We start from the raw sequence: 13867 nt of genomic DNA, 5'->3' as shown, positions 1-13867 counted from the left end.
CATCTAGGTTCATCTTAGGCACGCTCCACGGCTCCTGCTAGTTGTGTGGTAGGATCAGGGATCTGCAATCTGCATAGTTACTAACCTCTCTGGTTTTTCTGGGCTTAGCATGTTTAGGTTTTTTCCTCCTCGGGGACCCATTCATAACAGACGGGGGCCAGCCACACTGGTGCTCCAGAGCGGCTGTCAAAGCGGCGGTAGCCCCTCCCACCCACTTCAAGCGGCGCCGCTCCCCATCCCGGGCTGCCAGCATGTAAATTCACGGGGGGAGGGAGCTCTGCCTCTGCTGTCAGCGGCGGAGTTCGGGGGGGAGTACAGGGTGAGGAGCAGGTCCCTGCATTAGCAGCGGGGAGGGAATGTCAAGGCTGCAGCGCTCAGGGGAGCACAGGGGGGGCTTTTCATGACGGGCTGCATTCAGCAGGCCTGGGGAGGGGGGGAGTGGGAAGCTGCAGCCGGCAGGTTAACCCTGGTGGAGATCTGGGACACGGGCAGCACCAAGCTGGCCTGGGAGGGAGGGATGTCCAGTGCTGCAGTGGGGTTAGCAGCTTGGGGGCCCTACAGGACTGTAGGCACCGGCTAGCCTCATCGGGGGGAGGGAAAGGGGGGTACCGATGGATACCCGGCCACGGAAGGATGTCAAGGTGTCGGGCAGCATTCGGCTGGCCTATCAAGACCATCGCGGCAGGCTTCCACAGACAACAGTGGCCAGCCAAGCGAGCCCCTGACTGGACCAGGAACGAGTGCCGTCTCATCTGGAGTCCGGGTCCTCGGCTGCTGGTACCACAGCACCCAGGCAGCTAGGTGAGGCACAACTTGTTCAAAATGCTAACCATTATTTGTCTTTTCTCGAGGGCAGGGGTAGAGTCGGGGAGGTTAATAGGAGCGCAGTTTCTCTGTTGCATGGCTTACGTCATTTGGTTCATTCGTGGGATTCAGGGAACGCTCGGGGTGGAGTGTCGCTTGCAATAGCGTGGTTGGGTGGTGTTAGGGAAGAAGGAAATCAGGGACAGGTTGAGGGGTCAATGTTACCAGTCTCGCTCTCAAGGGTGAGTTCTGTTAGCAATACGGAGGCCGAGGGGATAGGGGTGCAGGGTTCCGGGGCAACAGCTGTAGAGGCAACAGAAAAGGAAAAAGACTATTCGGCAGGGGTTGGCGATGCTGCGAAAGGGGAAGTTTATGTTTGTTTTGAAGGTCCCCTGGTGGGGACGCACTTGAGGCAGGAGGTTGGGGAAAAAATATGGAAAGGGGAATACGTCGAGATATTCTCCTTACTTCGTTTAGAGCGGTTTAACCTAGATAGGGTGAGAAGGGAAGACGGTAAGAAAGAGGATGAAGAGAGAAGGTTTTGTGTAATCCCTAGAACTTTTTCTAACTGGCTACAGGCGTTTGCTATATTAGCTAGTATAATAGGGGAGAAAGCCCCGGACAATTGTTCAGGCCTTTTTGTTATATGGATGCGATTGGGGAAGCATATAGGGTATATGGGGGGCTGGGTTGGTTGCGGTATGATGAACAGTTTCGGCAGAGAAAAACGGTTAGGCCTAGCATCCGTTGGGAGCATAAGGACATAGCTTTATGGATGAAGGTGATGGCTCCGCCTAGAGGAGGCCAGAGTTCCCAGTGGTTTCAGGGGAGCACTGGGGGTTCAGGACAGTCAGGACACTCGGTGGCAATGCAAAAAGGACTGTGTTTTTCCTTTAACGATGGTTCCTGCAGATTCGGGGCTAAATGTAAATTTAAGCACGAGTGTTCCTCTTGTGGGAGTAGTCACGGGGCGTCAAAGTGTTTCAAATCTGGAAAAAATCGGGGGGCACATGGAGCTAAAAAAAGGAGTGACTACGGTTCGTCTGGAAGAGATGGAGCACTTTCTAAATGAATATCCCGATAGGGCGGCAGCGTGGTTATTAAGGGAGGGTTTTAGAGATGGTTTTAAGATCCCTTGCGTTGATGTTGAGATTCGGCATTCTACAAAGAATTTGAAATCGGCCCTTCAGTTTCCGGAGGTCGTGTCGGAGAAGTTATCTAAAGAAGTTTTGTTGGGTAGGATGTCAGGCCCCTTTGTATCGATTCCGTTGTCTAAATTGAGAGTTTCTCCATTGGGTGTGGTACCGAAAAAAGAGCTGAACAAGTTCAGGCTCATTCATCACCTCTCGTTTCCAAAAGATTTTTCAGTAAATGACGGTATTGACCCCCAGTTGTGCTCGGTGATGTACACATCTTTTGATACTGCCCTGGATTGGGTTTGTTCTTGTGGAAAAGGTGCATTGCTTGCAAAAACGGACAATGAGTCGACGTTTCGGTTGCTGCCGGTCCATCCGGATAGTATGCACCTCCTTGGTTGCTTTTGGAATGGGGGTTTCTACGTTGACCGTTGTTTACCCATGGGTTGTTCATTGTCATGCTCTTACTTCGAGGCATTTAGTACGTTTCTGGAATGGACAGTAAAGGAGGTGTCTGGTCTGAAGTCATGCATTCATTATCTCGATGATTTTTTGTTCATTGGGCCAGCACAGGGTACTAGTTGTTCGCTATTGTTGCATACCATGGAGAGTTTGGCTAAACGTTTTGGAGTTCCGCTAGCGCAAGACAAGACAGTGGGCCCAGTTACATCTTTGAGTTTCCTGGGTATCGAAATCGATTCTTTGAAAATGGAATGCAGGCTACCCATGGATAAGGTGTCTGACATGCGGTCAGAAGTTCATCGGTTTAGCAGTTTAAAGAAAGCGACATTACGGGAAGTGCAGTCCCTATTCAGGCAAATTGAATTTCGCATGCCATATTATGCCCATGGGGAGGGCTTTCTGTCGCAGGTTGTCTTTGGCGACGTTTGGAGTTAGGTCTCCGAACCATTATATCAGACTGAGAAAGGAGATTTGTGACGATTTGAAGGTTTGGGCGCTTTTTCTGGATTCTTACAATGGCAGGTCTATGTGGATGGCGTCGGTTCTACCTGCAGAGGAGCTGGATCTTTTGGTGGGCCGTTCGGATGGCAGCGGTTTTTGCTTATTTTTTCAAGGTGAATGGATGGTGGAGGCTTGGCCCCAAACGTGGAAGGAAAGGGGTTGTCAGGCGGATTGAGAGATATTTCCCATAGTGGTTTCATTGTCGTTATGGGGGTCGAGAATTCAGAACAGAAAGATTTGTTTCAGGTGCGAATCCTTGGGCGCAGTTAGGGCCCTAAACTCCTTACCCTCTTCAGACGGTGCGGTTGTAAGGATGTTACAACATTTGGTTTGGATAGGACTGAGTAATAACCTGTGGATTGTTGCGGAGGTTGATGCTGGAGTCAAGTTCTCTATTCTTGAAGCTCTTTTTACTTCACAGTGGGAGCGTTTTCGGGAATTGGCACCTCAGTCGGCACCAGGAGGGTTGAGTTGTCCCTCGAAATTATGAAACCTCCCATTGATGCGGTAAGGGAATTATTATGCAGGTCCTTGTCGATGGGAACCTGGTCCCACTATAGGAAATCTTGGAGCGTTTGGGAAGAATGGAAGTCTTCCTGGAACGGCGATCTTGATGAGGAGAGTAAGATTCTTATGCTGTTGGGTCACAGTTGGGAGTCGGGCTGGTCTGTTTCTAAAGTTAATAATTTTTTGCCTGGCTTAGCATTTGGTTTAAATTTAGAGGTTTACGGAATCTGAGAAAAAACTTTTTGGTACTGCAGGTGGTAAAAGGCTGGAAAAAAGGTTGGAAAGTGTTGGATGGAAGACTGCCAGTATCATACGAAATTTTATTAATATTGAATGATCAGTTGGGAACGGTTTGTTTTTCCCAGTGGGAGAGGTCTCTTTTCAGATTAGCATTTTCGTTGGCCTTTTTCGGGGCTTTTAGGATTGGGGAATTGGTTAGTCCATCCAGGGGAAAGAAAGGCGTTCTTTTGAGACAGGATGTGGATGTTTGTGGGGATAGGTTGGTTATATTTATTCGGATGTCTAAAATGGATAGAATGGGTAAGGGCTGTAAGATTGTTCTTTTCGAGGTTAAGGGTTCTCCCATGTGTCCGGTCGAGTGTTCAAAGAATTTTGTGGGGGATGTCGGGTTACCAGACGCTCCACTGCTGGTTCATGAGGATAGTTCATTTTTGTCGCGTTATCAGTTCGTGACGGTCTTTCGATCCTGTTTTGAGAAAGGGGGCATTCCGGCAAAGAATTATAGTGGCCACTCTTTTCGGATTGGAGCTGCCACCGAAGTGGCAAGAAGGGGTTTGGGTATGATGTGGCGAAGAGAATTGGGCGTTGGGAATCAGAGAGGTTCCGTTCTTACATTCGCCCGACTTTGGTTTAAGTTCAATAATTTAGTATTATAGGATCTGGCCATGATGTGGTTGATTTATGTTGTTTCTTTTCAGAGTTCAGGCATCTCCTCTGTTGGCTCATGGGGCACTCGTTCGTCTTTTGGGCAGCATTGAGAGCGGCAGTTCGTCTGGACGGGAGGCAGCTGAGTGTGCCACGTGATGTAGCAGTCGTGAGATGGATTGGAAAGCGGGGCATGGTCTGGAGACAGCTTCTTCCGGAATTCCACAGATTCGTAAGACTCGATCGTGCCTCAGATTTACTGGTAGTACACTTGAGGGGTAACGACTTAGGGAGACGGCCATGCCGTGATTAACGATATTAAATTCGATATGCTGCGCTTGTGGTCTATGTTTCCTAGACTGTTGATAATCTAGTCGGATATTGTCCCAAGGAAAGTCTGGCATGGGGCTCGTTCCGTTCAAGGCATTAATAGGGCCAGAATCAAGTTAAATAGGTCTGTGGCTCGTTCTATGACACGAAACGGGGCAATAGTAGTTCGTCATTTGGATTTGGAGGCAGGACAAGGGGAGTTTTGGAGGAAAGATGGGATTCATCTCAATGCGGTGGGGCTGGATATGTGGTGCAGGAAGGTATTGAGAAAGGATTGCAGGTGTGGAGGGACACAAATGTTTGAGGGGAGTCAGAACATTTGTGCTGGTGGCGCAGGGGTGGTCCTCGAAGTTGGCGAGGCTGGACACTCTTGGGGGGGATCAGAATGAGGTCCTGGACTCCCTCCAGTGTGGGCTCAAGTGGACGAGCGGTTTAGGTATCCCAAGGAACGAAAGAGGGGACTTGGATATGGTAATGGGCATGGCCAGGCGGTTTGTTTTGGTGCCTCTGAGCTGGTGCTTTACGACTGGAGGTAAGACTCGACCTGGGGCCATGTGGGATTATTAACATCTTGGAATTTTTGGTTTCGGGGCTTCGAGGACCGCCCCTCTGGGTTGCGATTTACTGTAAAATGTTTGTTTACGTTAATAAATGGCTGCTGTGGCCAAATTATCCAACAACCTGAGCATTTGTATTCATTTATTGGAGAGGCTAATGGAAAAGGGAGAAGGGCTGAGGACCCGGGAAATGGTATGGAGGTATGCTGGGATTTCGGGTAAAAGGTACGGAAGCTACGTTGAATCTCGAATACCCAATTGTCATGGAAATCGAGAAATGCCTTACCGTGGCTTCCAGGTACACATAAAATTGACCATTTTATACGCTAAACTTTCTCTATTTTTCATACTTCTAATGCAGTAATGTAATTCATTTTTCATATTTCATGTTTGCATGTTATGGCGCTACTGTGTGCTTCCTTTTTTGTTTAAATGTATATGAGTTGCTGACTCTAGGTTAAGCACCTGTTCATTGGCGTAGCGCGGGGGGGGCGGTCCGCCCCAGGCGGCATGTGTGTGGGGGCGGCGTGGCAGCAGCAATTCCACCCTGCAGTGCAGTGCAGCGGTGGGCAGGGAGCGATGCGATCACGGCAGCTCCGCTGCCTGCAAGAGTGAATAGCAGGAGCGGAGCGGCAAGGGTCCGTCCTGCTTCCTGCCCGGAGGCCGCGCTTCCTGTTTCACACAGAGGAGCGCCGCTGAATGACGTCATCATTCAGCGGCCGCTGCTGTGTGAGGGAGGAAGCGCTGGCGATGCTGCGGACAGGTGAGAGGAGAGAGGTGGTGTCTTGTGTGTATGTATGTGTGTATGTATGTATGTATGTCTCTGTGTGTGTATGTCTGTGTGTATGTCTGTGTGTATGATGGAGCAGGCAGTGATGGGAGTGATGGTCTAGAAGGCAGTGATGGGGTGAAGGAGCAGACAGTGATTGGGGTGATGGAGAAGGCAGTGATGGGGTGATGGAGCAGGCAGTGATGGGGGTGATGGAGAAGGCAGTGATGGGGTGATGGAGCAGGCAGTGATGGGGGTGATGGAGCAGGCAGTGATGGGGGTGATGGAGCAGGCAGTGATGGGGGTGATGGAGCAGGCAGTGATGGGGGTGATGGAGCAGGCAGTGATGGGGGTGATGGAGCAGGCAGTGATGGGGGTGATGGAGCAGGCAGTGATGGGGTGATGGAGCAGACAATGATGGGGTGATGGAGCAGACAATGATGGGAGTGATGGGGTGATGGAGCAGGCAATGATGGGAGTGATGGGGAGAAGGCAGTGATGGGGTGATGGAGCAGGCAGTGATGGGGTGATGGAGCAGACAATGATGGGAGTGATGGGGTGATGGAGCAGGCAATGATGGGAGTGATGGGGAGAAGGCAGTGATGGGGTGATGGAGAAGGCAGTGATGGGGAGAAGTCAATGATGGGGTGATGGTCGAGAGGGCAATGATGGGGTTGTGGGTGAGAATGCAATGATGGTGGTGGTGGAAAGGGCAATAAATGGGGGTGGTGGAGGAGGAGGAAATGATGGAGGTGGTGGAATGGGCAATGATGGGAGTGGTGGGGGAGAAAGCAAAGATAGTGGTGGAGAAGAAAATGATGGAGGTGGGGGAGAGGACAATAATGGGATGCGAGGGGAGGAGGACAATGAGGGGTGTGGGGGATTGGGATATACATAATAAAGGAGACTATGTAATATATACCTGTATGTGTGTGTGTGTGGCTATATAACATCAATAATCTATATATATATGTATATATACACACACGTAGCTTTGACGCCATAAAAGGAGGGGGGCCCGGACACATTTCTTGCACAGGGACCCCAAGCTGTCAGTGTCCGCCCCCTGTCCGCCAAAATAATTTGTACTTTCTGTTTTTTTTCTGTCACATTATTAAAAATTAGTATTAAAAAAAGCCATTAGGTCTTCATCCAGCATCATCAAGCTAATACATACATATAGAGAACTGCAAGAAGTTGAAAGTCTAGAAATTTAGAAATAATAGCTAGTTGAACATGATTAAGACCTGAGGTGTTGAAACGCGTTGTTCTGTAGTCATCCGACAGATATGCTGTACCTGCTGGAATTTTAATATGCAATGGCACAATAAAATGGATTTTTAATTTTCCATTCCTGGCGCTGGAACTTTTTTTCTTTCCTATTATTGATTGACTGCCTAGTCAAATCCGTGCGCAGGATCTGGATCCTACCAGCAAGGCAGTGCGGTGAGCTGGATTAATTTCTCTTTTTTCAAAAGTTATTAGGTATGGTATAGCATTTCAGGGTTCACACACTTTGAAAAAGGACTATGTTTCTTGGCTGACTATTTTGTTGCAGCCCCCTGCTGGCTTTTTAAAGTATATTAGCTCTTAACTGCTACGTATTCCTCTTCATCCAACGCTTCTAGTGGCTCTGTTCAGTAGAATCATAGAATGTTAGAGTTGGAAGAGACGTCCAGGGTCATCGTGTTGAACCCCCAGCTCAATGCAGGATTCACTAAACCATCTCAGACAAATGTCTGTCCGGCCTCTGTTTGATGACTTCCATTGGAGGAGAACTCACCACCTCTCGTGGCAGCCTGCTCCACTCATTGATCACCCTCACTGGCAAAATGTTTTTTTCTAATATCTAATCTGTATCTTTTCCCTTTCAGTTTCATTCCAATGCTTCTTATGTTTCCATGTGGAAATGAGAATTAGGATGATCCCTTTACACTGTGACATCCCTTTATGTCTAATCCCAGTAGTTCTAATACTGTCAGTACAGCATGCACAGATGAACCTAATGAGCCTGTCTAAAATGCTGTGCTGAATATCCCTTAGAAATCACTCAGGGAAGCAGAGGAAAAAGCGGTCAGAACTGTGAAGTAGCAGGGTGCCACCAGTTTTATATAAGTGCAGGACTTCCTATTCAGGTCTGTCTATGAAGCTGGATATACAGAGGGCCAGGAGGAGAGGAGAAAATACAGAAAAGCTACAAGAAATAAAGTTTCCATTGGGCTTCAGGGACGGACACACCCCATGTGCAGCCGCTGCAGGTGCACCAGAGCCTGGAGGCGAAGGGGGCCCCTGCAGGCTGGCCAACACTGAGGGCAATCTGGCAAGAATGCCCTCATGTGCTCTGGGCAGGGAGCGATCCCTGCATCTTCGCTGCCTACAGGAGAAAATGGCAGCGGAGCTGCAGGGATCCATCCTGCCTCCTGTCCGCGCTTCCTGTCTGACACAGCAGTGCAGCTGGATGACATCAGCATTCAACGCGTGACTGTTTCAGAGAGAAAGCTGCCGGCGATGAAGATGCTGTGAGGAACGAGTGGAGAGGTGAGTGGTGCTGTGCTGCACGTATGTGTGTGTGTGAATGTGCAGAGAGGTGTGGGTGTGTGTGTGTGGAGAGGGCAATTATGGGGTGATGGAGAGGGCAGTGATGAGGGTGGTGGTGGAGAAAGCAATGATGGAGTTGGTGGAAATGGCAATGATGGTTGTGGTGGGGGAGAAGGCGATGGTGGTGGTGGTGGAAAGGACAATGATGGTGGTTGTGGGAAGGGTAATGAAGGGAGTGGTGGGGAAAAGGCAATGATGGAGGTGGTGGAATGGGCAATGATGGAGGTGGTGGAATGGGCAATGATGGGGTGGTGGAATGGGCAATGATGGGGTGGTGGGGGAGAATGCAATGATAAAGGTAGTGGAAAGGGCAAGAATGGGAGTGATGGGAGAGAAAGCAATGATAGATGTGTTGGAAAGGGCAATAATGGGAGTAGTGGGGGAGAGTGCAATGATGAAGGTGGTGAAGAGGACAATGATGGAGTGGAGGGGGAGAACAATGATGGAGGTGGTGGAGGAGAACAATGATTTGGGATGGTGGAAAGGGCAATGATGGAGGTGGTGGAGAGGGCAATGATAGAGGTGGTGAGAAGGCAATGATGGAGGTGATGGAGAGGCAGAGGCATAGCTAGGGTTTTGGTTCAGGGGGGCGAAACTTCTGAGTGGGCCCCAAACCAGGTAACTTTGATTACAACTCGGTGACGCACCCTAATAGTGGATGTAGGAGATGACTGCGCTGTTACTGAAAATAATCTCTATATAAAGACCATCATGGATATTACCGCCATATGGTCAGTGGTAAATACCAGTCCTACAAAACATATAAGTGATTACTGCACAGGTATAGTTGGTGACTTGCCGCTGACGTTCTTTCTGATGGAATCGTTATTTTTCACGTCTTTTCCATCTGGCCCAGACCAACATTAACAACATCTCCAGTCAGGACTCGGCTACCGAGAATACAAGAAAGACACGTTTCACTTCTCATATTCCAGCCTCATCAACATGTATTTCCAACCTACACAAACCCCTCATCCTGCTGATACCCCAATGCTAAGCCACTGCTGCCGTATGTGTCCTATTACTGCACCTGATACCCCAATGCTGATCCGCTGCTGCCGTATGTGTCCCTATTACTGCACCTGATACCCCAATGCTGAGCCGCTGCTGCCGTATGTGTCCATATTACTGCACATATTGTGTGGTTCTGTGTGACCCCTAAATTCTAATGCAACTCTCTAGACTATAGTAATGCCTGGTACAAGTGCCCTAGAAAACAGTGCCCACATTTTGTCCCCTAGAATATAATATTGCCCTCTGTGTGCCCCATTTGACAGTCACAGTAACCTGAGTTCCCCTATAACAATAAGTGCCCACTTTACATTTAATAATGTCCTGAGTCTCCCCCCTGTACAGCTCCCCTATACACAGTATAATGCCCCCTCACTGTATACATACTGACCCCTTAGTATCCCCCAATGATGGCTTCAACACTGTATGATGGCCCCCTCACTGTAATCTCCACATTGTATGATCGCCCCCTTACTGTAATCTCCACACTGTATGATGGCCCCCTAGATAGCCTCCATATAGTATAATCCACCCGATAGTCCTCAATATAGTATAATGCAGCCCCCATAGGCAGACTCTACAGTATAATGCAGCCCCCCCATAGGCAGACTCAATAGTATATTGCAGCCCCCCATAAGCAGACTGCAATGTAAGGCAGCACCCCCCTATAGGCAGACTGTAATATAAGGCAGCACTCCCCCATAGGCAGACTGTAGTATAAGGCAGCAACCCCACCCTATAGGCAGACTGTAGTATAAGGCAGCCCCCATCCCCTAATAACAGACTGTAGTATAAGGCAGCACCCCCATCCCCTATAGAAACAGAGAGAAAGAACAGAGAAAGAAAGAAACAGAGAGAGAAAGATTCTATAAAGATACTATAGCAGCCCGGCTCCTATTGTAATGCCCACCTGAGACTCCCGATGCAGGACATATTATGATCCGCTCACATGGCCGGCATCCCGGATTCCAAGGCAATCCTGCTGTCCGCGATGTCAGAGGACAAGATGATGGATCTGAAGCATTCCCTAAAGTGCCTCCATGGTTCCATCACAATCTCCTCCCGAAATTACCTAATTTCCGCTTCCAGCACATCACTTCTGGGGGAACGTCACGTGCAAGTTTAAAAGTGCTCCACAGTGTACTTCTGTGTCCGTGGGAAAAGTAAGCTCCCAACTGGGACAACGGGGCAGACTCTCAAAATCGGGACTGTCTCGCTGGACCTGGGACGGTTTTGGAGGTATGAATGCTCCCCACCATATGCCTTGTATGCGCACGGCTCCACACACCTCACACACACATGGTTCCGCTTTGTATGCTTCGTACACACACGGCTCTGCTCCGCACACCTTGCACACACACGCTCCACTCAGTACACACATGGTTCCACTCTGTAAACCTCATACACACATGGCTCTGCTCCACTCCGTACACACAAGGCTCAGCTCTGCACACTTCATGCACACATGGTTCTGCTCCGTACACCCCATACACACATGGCTCCGCTCTGCACCCCCTATACACACATGGCTCTGCTCCATACACCTTGTACACACACAGCTCTGCTCCATACACCTTGTACACACAAAGCTCTGCTCCATACAACTTGTACACACACGGCTCTGCTTCATATTCCTTGTACACACACAGCTCCGCTCCATACACCTTGTACACACACATGGCTCTGTTCCATACACCTTGAACACACATGGCTCTGTTCCATACACCTTGAACACACACGGCTCTGTTCCATACACCTTGTACACACACGGCTCTGTTCCATACACCTTGTACACACACAGCTCCGCTCCATACACCTTGTACACACATGGCTCCGCTCTGCACACCCCATACACATGGCTCCACTCCGCAAACCCCATACACATGCAGCTCCGCTCCGTACACCTCGTACAGACACGGCTCTGCACACCTCGTACACACACGGCTCTGCTCCACACACCTCGCACACACATGGCTCTGCTCTGTACACCTCGTACACACACGGCTCCACTCCGTACACCCCATACACACACGGCTCTGCTCCGTACACTTTGTACACAAATGGCTCTGCTCACCCCATACACACAGGGCTCTGCTCCGCACACCCCATACACATGCGGCTCCTCTCCTCCGTACACCTCATACACGCATATCTCTGCTTCGTACACCTTGTACACACACGGCTCCACTCCGTACACCTCATACACACACAGCTCTGCCAAATCCACCCCCTCCTGACCCCACACATAAACTTCACCTCATCCAGCACCATGACAACCAGCACAGCAGAGTCCTGAAGCCAATGAGGCCCCTGATTATGTGACCCCTGACTCCGCCCCTCCTGTGACCTCATCACAGGTTCTGTCGGCAAAGAATAGTCCAGTGACATCCTTGCTGGCTGTGAGGTGGGGGGCCCACTGCTGCCATCGGGGCCCTCCACCGCCTTCTCAGGGGCCCCATAGCAGCTGTGTGACATAGCAGGGAGATCGATTCTCCCTGGTCTGCCGCAGAATGTAACTCTATGGTCGCGCTGTGCACGCTGATACAGTTACAGTAGTGTAGCTCCGGGTGGGCCCCATCAGAGCGTGGGGCCCGGGGCCACCGCCCCCTCTGCCCCCCCGGTAGCTTTCTACTGCGAAGAGGGCAATGATGGAGATGAAAGAGAGTACAACGATGGGTTGTGAGAGGGGAGGAGGACAATGAGGGATGTGGGGAATTGGGATGGGAGGAAGGGGGACTTATAATGGACTTGTGAACAGGGGGATGGGAGGAATACGTTAGATATGGATGTAAAATGAATTGGGTGGTGGAGGAGGGTGCTAAGCCCCTGATAGCATCTGCCCCCATCTCACAATTCATTGCGATGCTATTGGGGACTTAAAATTTATTGGGGATAGTGAGAGGAGGGGATAAAGTGTATAGGACCTTTTATTATGAACTGAAAGTCATGATAGCTCATACAATAGCGGTGGTCCAGCGAGGACATGTGCCCATAAGCGCTTTGAACGTGGGCCCCAGGGAAGTCACCTTGCCACAACGGACAGATCTGGCCCGGGAGTACCTACACAAGGGCGAAGTGGTGAGTCAGAAGATGTCTTTAAGTGTTGTACATTATATGTCTCTTCAGGGCATCAGACACAAATCAAATGTTTTCCAAAATTTGGCAAAGCTGTCAACTTGAATATTAAAAGATTCCCTAATCTTTACCATAAAAATCTGTTGATTGTTTTGTACGAGTGTTGTAGAGGTACATATTATTTGTAATGTTTATTTTTATAAAGTACAAAATAAAAATGTGATTATTGTAATATTAATATATAACAAAAATGGGGCGCACCAACTGTACCAATCACAAATATATAAATGAAGGTTTAGGTGCAGCAACAGTGGAATAATAAACATGAGAAGAGAAGAAAAAGAACCACTGCAAATAGCGCACACTGAACCAGTACAAAAACAATGTTTTATTGATGCAGCAATACAATTAAAAACATAATAAAAACATATGAAGCATCCCACAATATATAACAGTGAAGTATGGCATATCACACTTATAGATTATGCTGTAATAACCTGTATATCAACCATGTGGTCCAACCTCACTGCAATTAATCACAACAACCACCCCATAAACCTGCTCATGGAGACCAAGGGCCCTAAATTGCACAATCACTGCATGAAATAATTCCATGCATGTGTCCCTAAATATTCACTGGTTAGGGCACACAGGCCATAATAAGCCAACAGCAATATGGCCAATGCCCACAATCCAATATTCAATTGTACCACACAAAAATTACTCCAGAGCAACCAATAATAAGGTCGCAGTGAAAATACAGCTATAACCAAGTGGGTGCTACACCCAGGATCATACCCCACGCGTATCGCCGCAACCCATGCGGCTTCATCAGGGAAGGTACACTGATCATGATCCAACAGCCTTATATACCTTACTAAGACTCAAATGACTCGCACATGCACCACCGGTGAACTGCCCCCATCCAAAAGTTCCAATCACTACAAAAAGACCGGCGTCCCGGTCAATGAAGGAACATGGCCGCCGCGCATGCGCAATGAGCTGTGTGAGGAGTGTTGATAAAACGGGAGGAAAAAAAAAAAAAAAAAAAATCCCTCAAAAAATTTTTCTTTGAAAAAATTTTTTTCTCTTTTTTTCTTTTTCGCACCTGCGTCCAGTGAGACGCATGGAGTTCTCCCCTGGAACGCAAGCCTCACGCCCCCCACATGCTGGCCAAAGAAGTCAATCAAGGTCAGCACCGAGCGGTAACCCATACCCGGGCGCGAGGCTGC

At 49.0% G+C, this 13867-nt stretch overlaps 1 long non-coding RNA gene across 1 annotated transcript in view; it reads left to right on the top strand.

The window, feature by feature from the left end:
• The window catches only part of LOC141088132 (uncharacterized), a 30576-nt gene that overhangs the window by 3593 nt on the left and 13116 nt on the right, over window positions 1-13867 (top strand). The window lies entirely within an intron of this gene.

This window comes from Dendrobates tinctorius, unplaced genomic scaffold, assembly GCF_039654945.1.
Source record: "Dendrobates tinctorius isolate UK_male_01 unplaced genomic scaffold, ASM3965494v1 ptg000037l, whole genome shotgun sequence".
Lineage (NCBI taxonomy): Eukaryota > Metazoa > Chordata > Amphibia > Anura > Dendrobatidae > Dendrobates > Dendrobates tinctorius.
Note: the sequence above shows the minus strand (reverse complement) of the source record. Positions and strands in the feature narration are given on the sequence as shown.